This window comes from Petaurus breviceps, unplaced genomic scaffold, assembly GCF_028583685.1.
Source record: "Petaurus breviceps papuanus isolate PSGF00001 unplaced genomic scaffold, PetGlider_PUasm1.0 175, whole genome shotgun sequence".
NCBI lineage: Eukaryota > Metazoa > Chordata > Mammalia > Diprotodontia > Petauridae > Petaurus > Petaurus breviceps.
Window position 1 is genome coordinate 23,641,635 of NW_027185764.1, and position 9,101 is coordinate 23,650,735.

The window sequence follows — 9,101 nt, forward strand, 5'->3', positions numbered from 1 at the left end:
TCTAGTTTCCTCAAGTGTTTATTAATATTAAATAATTGGTGGGCAGCTAGGTGGCTCAGTGAATAGAGCACTGGCTCCAAAGTCAGGAGGACCTGAATTCAAATCTGGTCTCAGACACTTGATCACACATACTAGCTGTGTGACCTTGGGCAAGTCACTTAATTCCAATTGCCTGACCTTCACCCCTCCAAAAAAAAAAGTAGAATGTATATCAAATAATTGATATTGAAATTGACATTTTGTGGAAAGAAACTAAACTGGCAAGTGTAAACTTGGGGCTGCTTTCCTTCTTAAGAGAAAATAGGGAAATGACTTTGTTTTGAACCCCCCCAAAGTATACCCCTAGCCAGTAATATTGGATGGGGCATTATATGTATATAATTCTAGTCTGATATCCTCCTTGAAATAGGCAAGACAAGGAGTGAGTGCCCAGCCTTTCACTCTTCTCAAGGTAAAAATTTCATTATCTCCTAGAAAATGATGGACCAGATTCTAGATCTATCCATCCATGTTGCCTGTGAGATACACTTTTCTACAATTAGACTTGCATGTAGACAAACATTTTTTTTTTTTGACAAAAAGTATTTTTATTTCACCTCTGAATTATTTGACAACTGAATAAGTGTTGACTCCTCAGGACACAGCCTTTGGCATCTTTTCCAACTTATTCATCAGCTTGTTGCACTGTGCCTTTCTCAGAAACATAGATGCCATCCAAAAATTTTCTGATATCCTTGTTTTTGACTGTGGTGGCCTGTTGGATAAGGGCAGCTGAGTTGGAAACAAGTTCAATATCATTTCCTTCAAGAATTAACTCATCTTTTTGGGCTTGAGAAACAGCAGAAGCAACACCTGGTCTCATGTGCACTCTTCGGATATATTTTTCACCCAAGAAATTTCTGATTTCAACAAGTGAGCCATTCTCTTGAATAACAACATTGATGGGGAAGTGAGCATACACAGACCTCATCTTGTAACGAAAACCCAGGGAAACGCCTTTGATCATGTTGTGTACATGACTACAGATTGTGCGCACAGTTGCAAGTTCTTTTCGATTTCTCCCCACCACTTGTCTACCCGAAGCCTTTTTTTCTTCTTTCCAAGGAGACTGAGCTCAACATTGATATGGTTGAAGTCCCTGCGGAGGATTCCTCTGGGACCTTTCACAATAACTGTCCAACCCTTAAGAGAGATGTCAACATTTTCTGGGATGTCGACGGTCTGGTTGCTTAGAATGGTCGTCATTCTGGTAGTGAATGGGCCAAAGAGAACAAACATTTTTTTTTAAGCAATTGGGGTTAAGTAACTTGCTCAAGGTTACACGGCCAGTTTCTGGGTGTGGTGATAAGTATCTGCGCAGGGATTTGATCCCAAGGTCATCCCGACACTGGAACCAGTGCTCTTACTCGCTGAGCCACCCGGCCACCCCTAAGACAAACATTTCTTATGTGGGCACACCTCATTTACAGATTGTAAGCTCCCTAAAGTCGGGGATCATGAAATTTTCTGCTTTTGTATCCTTACACTGAGCACAGTGGCATGGTATATACTGTTTGATAATTCTTTGTTGACAAGTTGAATAAGTTAAGTCTTAAGTCATAAGATTTTTTGGTCATAGTTTTAGAGCTAGAAGAGCTCTCAGAGGTCACCTGATTCAATCACCTCAGACCACATAAAGAGTAAGTCTAAAAACTAGGGTCGGAATCCAGTCAGATGACTCCCAAACCAGAGTTCTTTTGTACTTGACCATGCTACTTCCATGCTCAATAAATGCTAATTAGTCAATGAATAGGTTAACATAATCAGAATTTCTTTGGGATAAATTTTTTCCAAACACAAAAATATTGTCAAACCATGATAGCAGATTACCAGATGAAGATTGAAAGGAAAAAAAAACTTAACCAGCTATCTAGATATTTAGATGTTTGGCATCACACAGACAAATGTTTTAATTTATCTGTGTTATTTTTATCCTAGCAGATGCTTGAATTTTCCAGTTTTCAGTAAGATGTTTGGCACCATATAGACATGACCTAATTTCCTACATTATGGTGTGTGACATTTAGTGAATTAGGGACAGTAAAGAAAATGAAACTATATCTGCAATTCTAATTTTTGAGAATAATGTCTCTTTATGAGTACCTAGCTCAGAAGTGATGTCGAACACTTTCATTCATCTCTTAGTACACTGAAATGTGAGGAAATTAGTTTACAGTTGTTTTATTGTATTTTGAAATGTGAAAACCATTCTAAGGTTGAGGGCCATACAAATCTGGCAGCAGACCAGATTTGATCCCTGAGTTGAAGTTTGCTGACCCCTGATCTATAGGATATTTCTACAGCTCTTTGAGGCTTGTATAATGCTTCACTAACAGCAATGTTATAAGCTAAGTAACATACATTTTATTCAATAAATCCCACTTAAGGGGCAGCTAGGTGGTGCAGTGGATAGAGCACTGGCCCTGGAGTCAGGAAGGACCAGAGTTCAAATCTGGTCTCAGACATTTACTAGCTGTGTGACCCTAGGCAAGTCACTTATTCTCAATTCCCCCTCCCCCAAATAATAATAATAATTTAAATAATAATAAATCAAATAATAATAGCTTTATTATCATCCAATTTTTACAGATGAGGTTCAAGGCAGTTGAATGTTTTACCAAAGGTTACATGCCTAGTATCAGAGGCAGGGTTTGAAACTAGTTCTCTCTGGACTCCGAGTTACAGGCATCAGAGAACCATAGATTTAGTACCAGAAGGGACCTTAGAGGTCACTGAATTTCACTTCCCCATTTAACAGATGAAGAAACCAAAGCAGATAAGTGGCTCCCCCAGGTGTCTGAGGCAGAATTCAATCCAAGTATCTTCTGACTCTATGTCCTAAATTCTTTTTTTTAAACAATATTTTTTCCCAAATGCATGCAAAAACAATTTTTAGCATTTGCTTTTAAAAATGTTCAGTTCCAAATTCTCTCCTTCCCTTCTCCATTCCCTGAGACAGTAAACAATTTGATATAGGTTATCATGCCCTAAATTCTTTCCACCATTTCATAGTACCTTTCTAAAAAAAATACATACACACAACTACATTCAAATAATGTGTATCAAATCAGTCAGTTACAGACGTGATGTGAAGCCTGATTCCAAGATCTCTCTGTAACCTCCATGAGCTTGCTGTACATTTTTATGGAATAGTCCTCCCTGAGCATGATGGCATCTGTGATCAGAATAGAAATGTACCACTTTGGCACTTATTATGTATAATTTTGGATTTGCATAGATGTGGATCAGGTTATAAACTTCATCTGAGCAGGGAATATGTATCATCTAAATGTTGCAGCTCCTCCTGGACCTAGCAGTGTTCTGCGTAGAGTAGGCAATGTAGACAGGGGCTATTTAAAGGCAATAGTGAAGCAACCTTTGCAGCAGAAGTGAGAACACTGGGAAGTGGACTCGGAACTGTTTGGACTATGATGACGTCATCATGACTCAGCAGGCCTGAATTCAGCCAGAAATCCCTGGTCCAGAATTCACTGGTCTTAGAGCTCTTGGATCTGTCAGGCCTGCACAGTGGATGAGCAAGTTTAAGATGATGGAAAGTGCAAATGAAAGACCTATACCAAAATACATATATTCATCTAAAAGGGAAGTTCTGATCACAATGGCTTCTATCAAGTATTGGGGTTTTCCCCCCTGAAGGTCCTGATGGAGGACAGTGAAAAGGTTTAGAGTCATCTCTGCCAAGAGCAAAGAGGGCCTGGTGTCCCAAGATTTCACCACCTCAGACTACCTGTGACTGCACTGAATTTTCCAGTTTTGCCCAGGGTCACACAGCTAGTAAGCGTCTAAGGCTGAATTTGAACTCAGGTCTTCCTGACTCTAGGGCTGACTCTTTATCCACTGTGCCCACTTATCTGCCCCCAGTACAGAGTCAGTACTTAATAAATGTTTATTGACTAACTGAAATGTTAACAATTCTGGCTGCCCTCCTGGGGTGACTGGCAGAGGAAGGGTGTCTGGGAACTCTGACTCTCTGCTGTGGGAGAGTAAGTCGAGCATTTGATTGAGGGTGAATTGGTCATCAAAGAGTTTGGCTACAGGAGGTGGAGTCCTTGTGCGAGAAGAGTGACCAAGTCCACATCATTGCCCTGCCCCAGGACCTTGAAGTCTCCATTTAGGTGAAGTTCATGGATGGAATGGAGGTGGCACCACCAACCCCTATGTCTTTCCTAATGGCTCTGAGCACAAGATGTTTACTAGTTAGCTGATGAATGAATTGACATAATCAGAATTTCTTTATGGACATGGACATGCAGATGTCCTCTATGAAAAGGTGTGACAGTACCCACAAGCCCTTGCCTTCCCTGCTAATAAGCATTAGACATGTACAGAGACTTTTTGCTGTTGTAAATGGCAATATTTAACTCCCCTGCTTTCATTTCCCTGGTAATCTATTCCTTTGCATAATTTATTAAAGGAGAGACTGGGAGGTGAGAAAAGAAATGAAGGTAGAGAGAACAGTAGTGTTTGCACTGGCTGTACAGAACAAAATTAAGTAATTCGTTGCTGCAAGGTATGTGTGATAAGGCAGGAATGTAGAATTAGAGTGAAAGCTAATGAAAAAATGTCCAGTGCCTCCACTATAGGACTCCAGTAGCTTGAAGCTTTAGAGGTATGTGTTGTCCTGGCCACATGGACCCCTACCCATGGGCACTTATCACATAAGTGCTTGCAGTGGGTCTTTTTGGTCACAGTTCCTGACTTGTAGCAAGTACTTAATAAATGCTGTTGATTGATGTTGCTGTCACATTCTCTACATGTGTGCCCTTAGGATCATGGATTTAGAGCTAGGTGGGAGCTTGGATGTCATCTAGTCCAGTCGGTCTGTTTTACAAATGAAGAAACTGAGGTCAGAGAGGTTAAGTCACTTGCCCAAGGTCCTATGGGCAATGAGCGACAGAGGCAGGATGTAAGTTAGATCCTCTAACTTCAAAGCTAAGGTTCTTCCCACTCTACTATACTGTCACCTAGAGGTGTGGCTAACTTATAAGAGAGTCAACAAGTCCGCTGTGGGATCATGGCTGAGGCACCATGAAGGAGCACATGCATTCAAGAATCCCAAGTCAGACAGGCAAGCATGCGGTGCTCTGGTCCCTTAGTCCCACAGGCAGGCAAGCACAGGCAGTAGCTGAGGCGTTGGGTGGGATACCTACCCCTTCACATCTCTAGGAAGAAGCTGACATGACTGAGGGTCCGAGAAGGAACCCAAATACTCACGGATCACAAGTTAGGTGGTTTATTCCTCCCAGATATGCAAGAATGCAGCTCTCCAGCCCTTCAGTCCCGCAGTGGGTGGGCTGTGTACTTTGGTCAAGAGCCCAGAACTCTGGGTCTGTTTGATAACCCTAGCCTCAAAGCTTATTTGTGTGAGACACTCCTAATTGCTAGATTGATTATTAAATGCTCCACAACTGTATGGGGACCAGAGTAGGAGAGAACTTGTGATAAAAGAGATCCTGGTCTTTTGGCTTCCAGCTTTGAGAGAGAAGACAAGGTTCCAGACTCTCTTCACATCCCAGAAGGGAGAGAAAGCCCCTAAGAAGAAGCCAAAGTACCTCAATCCTGTCAGCTTCTCTCCTCAGAGACCTGAAGAGAGTGTCTTCCCTCTCAAAGCTGGAAGATATTATTTATTTTCTTTTTTATATGGGTTTTTTTTTGGAAGGGGGAAGACAAGGCAGTTGGGGCTAAGTGACTTGCCCAAGGTCACACAGCTAGTAAGGGTGTCAAGTGTCTGAGACCAAATTTGAACCCAGGTCCTCCTGACTCCAGGGCCAGTGCTCTATTCACTGCACCACCTAGCTGCCCCTAGTTTTAATATTTTCTTATATGTATATATATATATATATATATATATATATATATATATATATATATATAGTTTTTTTTCAAAGCTGGAAGATAGAAAGAGCTCTCTTACTCCAAGCTCTCACCAACTCTACCCCTGTTGTAGGTACAGAGCACTGAATAATCAACTGGGGATAGTGTCATACAAATGGACTTTGAGACAAGTGTTAAAATTAAATGCTTTTTTCATTAAACTAATGTGTTGGCTGGTAAAAATAAAAATAAACTCATTGGGCTGAGGGAGAGAGCCCATGGGCAATGGTTTTGAGTGGATATCTCGAACCTTGGGTAGTTTTCCAGTGGCCTAGGTGCTACGTAAGTGTTTAATTTATTCGAAAGTGTTTAATTTAAATGAAATACACACAGGTCCATGTTTTGCATATCTGTTTGCACACTAGAATTCAGGCACCTGGTCTTAGCCTTCCTATTTCTGCCAGCTGCCCTCTAAGGTCTCTCTAATGATCTTCAATCTCTCACTGTTTACTGGCTGTTTCCCTACTGCCTACAAATACACTCATGTCTTCCCCTTATTCAAAAAACCCTCACATGATCCATCCATCTCCACTAACTTTTGTCTCATATGTCTTCTGCCTTTTGCAGCTAAACTTGAGAAATCCATTACAATAGGCACCTCAACTTTTCCCCTCTCCCTTTCTCTACTCTGGCTCTAATTTCGTTATTCAACCCAACCTCTCTCCAAAATGACTAGGGATCTCTTAATCTCCAGATCCATTTTTTCTCATCTTTTCTCATTCCTCATCCTTCTGGACCTCTCGGTAGCCTCTGACACTGTCGATCACGCCCTTCTCCTTGATACCCTCTTCTCTCTAGGTTTTTGTGACCCTACCCTCTCCTGGTTCTCCTCCTATCTGACTACTCTTTCTCAGATAGTTTGCTGGCTCTTCACCCACATCATGCTCACTAATTCTGAGTATAGAAACAGGGCTCCGTCCTGGGCCACCTTCTCTTGGTGATCTCATCAGTTCCTATGGAATCAAATATCATCTCTATGTTAAGGATTCTAAAGTTTACTTATCCAGTGCAAACCTCCCTGCTAACCTCCAAACCTGTATCTCCAACTGCCTATTGGACATCTCTAATTGGACGTTCCAGAGACATCTTAAACTCAACATGTTTAAAACTGAACTCATTATTTTTTTCCCCAATTCGCCTCTCTTCCTAATTTTCCTATTACTATTGAGGGCACCACCATCCTCCCAGACATCCAGCCTTGCAACCCAAGTGTCATCCTTGTCTCCTCACTTTCTTTCACTCCTTATCTTCAATCTGTTGCCAAGGCCTATTGATTTTACTTTTGTCAAATCTGTTGCAAACACCCCTTTCTCTCCTCTGACACTGCTGTTACCATGGTGTAGACCTTCGTCACCTGTAGAGTTAATGGAATATAAGATCTTCTCTGTCCATTATTAGGCCTATGTGACCACATGTGCTCCCTTTTTTCCTTGGAACACAGGCCCTGTTCTCAGTTCTAAAGGTGCATAGGCATTTCAATCACAAATGTCTTACTGCTTTGAGCTCTGGCCCAGCTCACAGCTGTGACACGTCCTGAGTCATATACAACCCATAAGGTGTGTTTGGGGGAGGAACTTGCCTAAAGGGAAGCTTGCTTAGGGGGAGGCTTGCTTGCAGGAAGGCTTTCACACCTTTTGATACTGAGCCAATCGGGCACTGAATCTTGAAGTTTGTGATGCCTTCTGACTCTGAGCCTATTAGTCAAAAGTGTATATTCTCTGAGGTGAGATTTTGCTTTGAGACTCACTCGTGGAAAGAATGTTTCTTTGTGATTTAGCCAGATGGGACTCTGGGTAGCTGCCCCCCCCGCCAGGCTTTGTGAACCCAGATGATGGCCCTCCCTGGTCTGGTGATTGTGTATCTATTACTTTGTTCAGACAGCTGGTGCCCTGTCTATTGGATTCTTCCTCAGATACTTACTTCTTTCTACTTATCTGTCTGCATTGTTTAATTAAAATAAGATTGCTGACCCCTTTGAAGCTGTCTTCCCTTTAGAAAAGCAGATCAAAGATTGGTCTTATACCTCCACAGCAGCTGCAAGTATCATTAAGATACTCGCCTCATCCCTGGACAACTGCAATAGTCTGGTAGTTGATGTCTCTACCATGAGCCTCTATCCACTCCAGTTCATCCTCCATTCAACTGCAAAAGTGATCTTTCTGAAGCTCAGGGATCGTGCCCCACACACCCTCCCCACCTGCCTCACACCCCCTCTGCATTCAATAAACTCCAGTGGCTCATTCTCAGTTCCAGGATCAAAGTTAAATCCTCTGGTCTTCAAAACCTGCTCCCCTTCCCTTTCCATTCTTCGGATGCCTTATACTCCCCCTATTTACTCTGCAGTCCAGTGATCCTGACTTCCTTATGGTTCCTCAGCTCCCCCCTCTCTACCCTCCAGGCATTTTCTTTTTTTTTTTTTACTTACTTTTTTTTTAATGCTTTATTAACTTCTGATTTACATCATTCGTTTCCGCCAGATTGTGAGTTACAGATTTTCTCCCCGTTTTTCCCCCACCCATCCCCCCAAAACAGCAGTCCCACATGATATCCCCACCTCCAATCTGCTCTCTCCCATATTTTCTCCCATACCCGCCTCCAGGCATTTTCACTGGCTATCCCCCAGAAAGGGAATTCTCTCTCTGCTCATATCTACCTCCTGCCTTCCTTCAAGTTCAGCTAAAATCCTTCCTTCTGCAGGAAGCCTTTCCCAGTTCTCCTTCACCTAGTGCCTTCCATCTGCTGACTCTCTCCAATTTATCCTGTATATGGATTGCTGGCACAAAGTTGTTTGCAGGTCGTCTCCCATTAGACTGAGGTCCTTATGAGTAGGAACTGCCTTTTTCCTTTCTTTGTATCTCTGGAGCTTAGCATAGTGTATGGCACATAGTCATTATCGTCATTTAACTGTTTTTAGTGGTGTCTGACTCTGTGACTCCAGTTAGGGTTGTCTTGGCAAAGATACATTGCCATTTCCTTCTCCAGATCATTTTAAGGATGAGAAAACGGAGGCAACCAGAGTTAAGTGACTTGTCCAGGGTCACATAGCTAGTAAGTGTCTGAGGCTGGATTTGAACTCAGGTCTTCCTGACTCTAGGGCTGGCTCTTTATACACTGTATCCACTTATCTACCCCCAGTACATAGTCAGTATTTAATAAATGTTTATTGA

At 42.1% G+C, this 9,101-nt stretch overlaps 1 pseudogene; it reads right to left on the reverse strand.

Annotated features, from left to right (window-relative positions):
* Positions 1 to 561: 561 nt before the first annotated feature.
* On the reverse strand, positions 562 to 1,269 carry LOC138159069 (large ribosomal subunit protein uL6-like; annotated as a pseudogene).
* Positions 1,270 to 9,101: the final 7,832 nt, after the last annotated feature.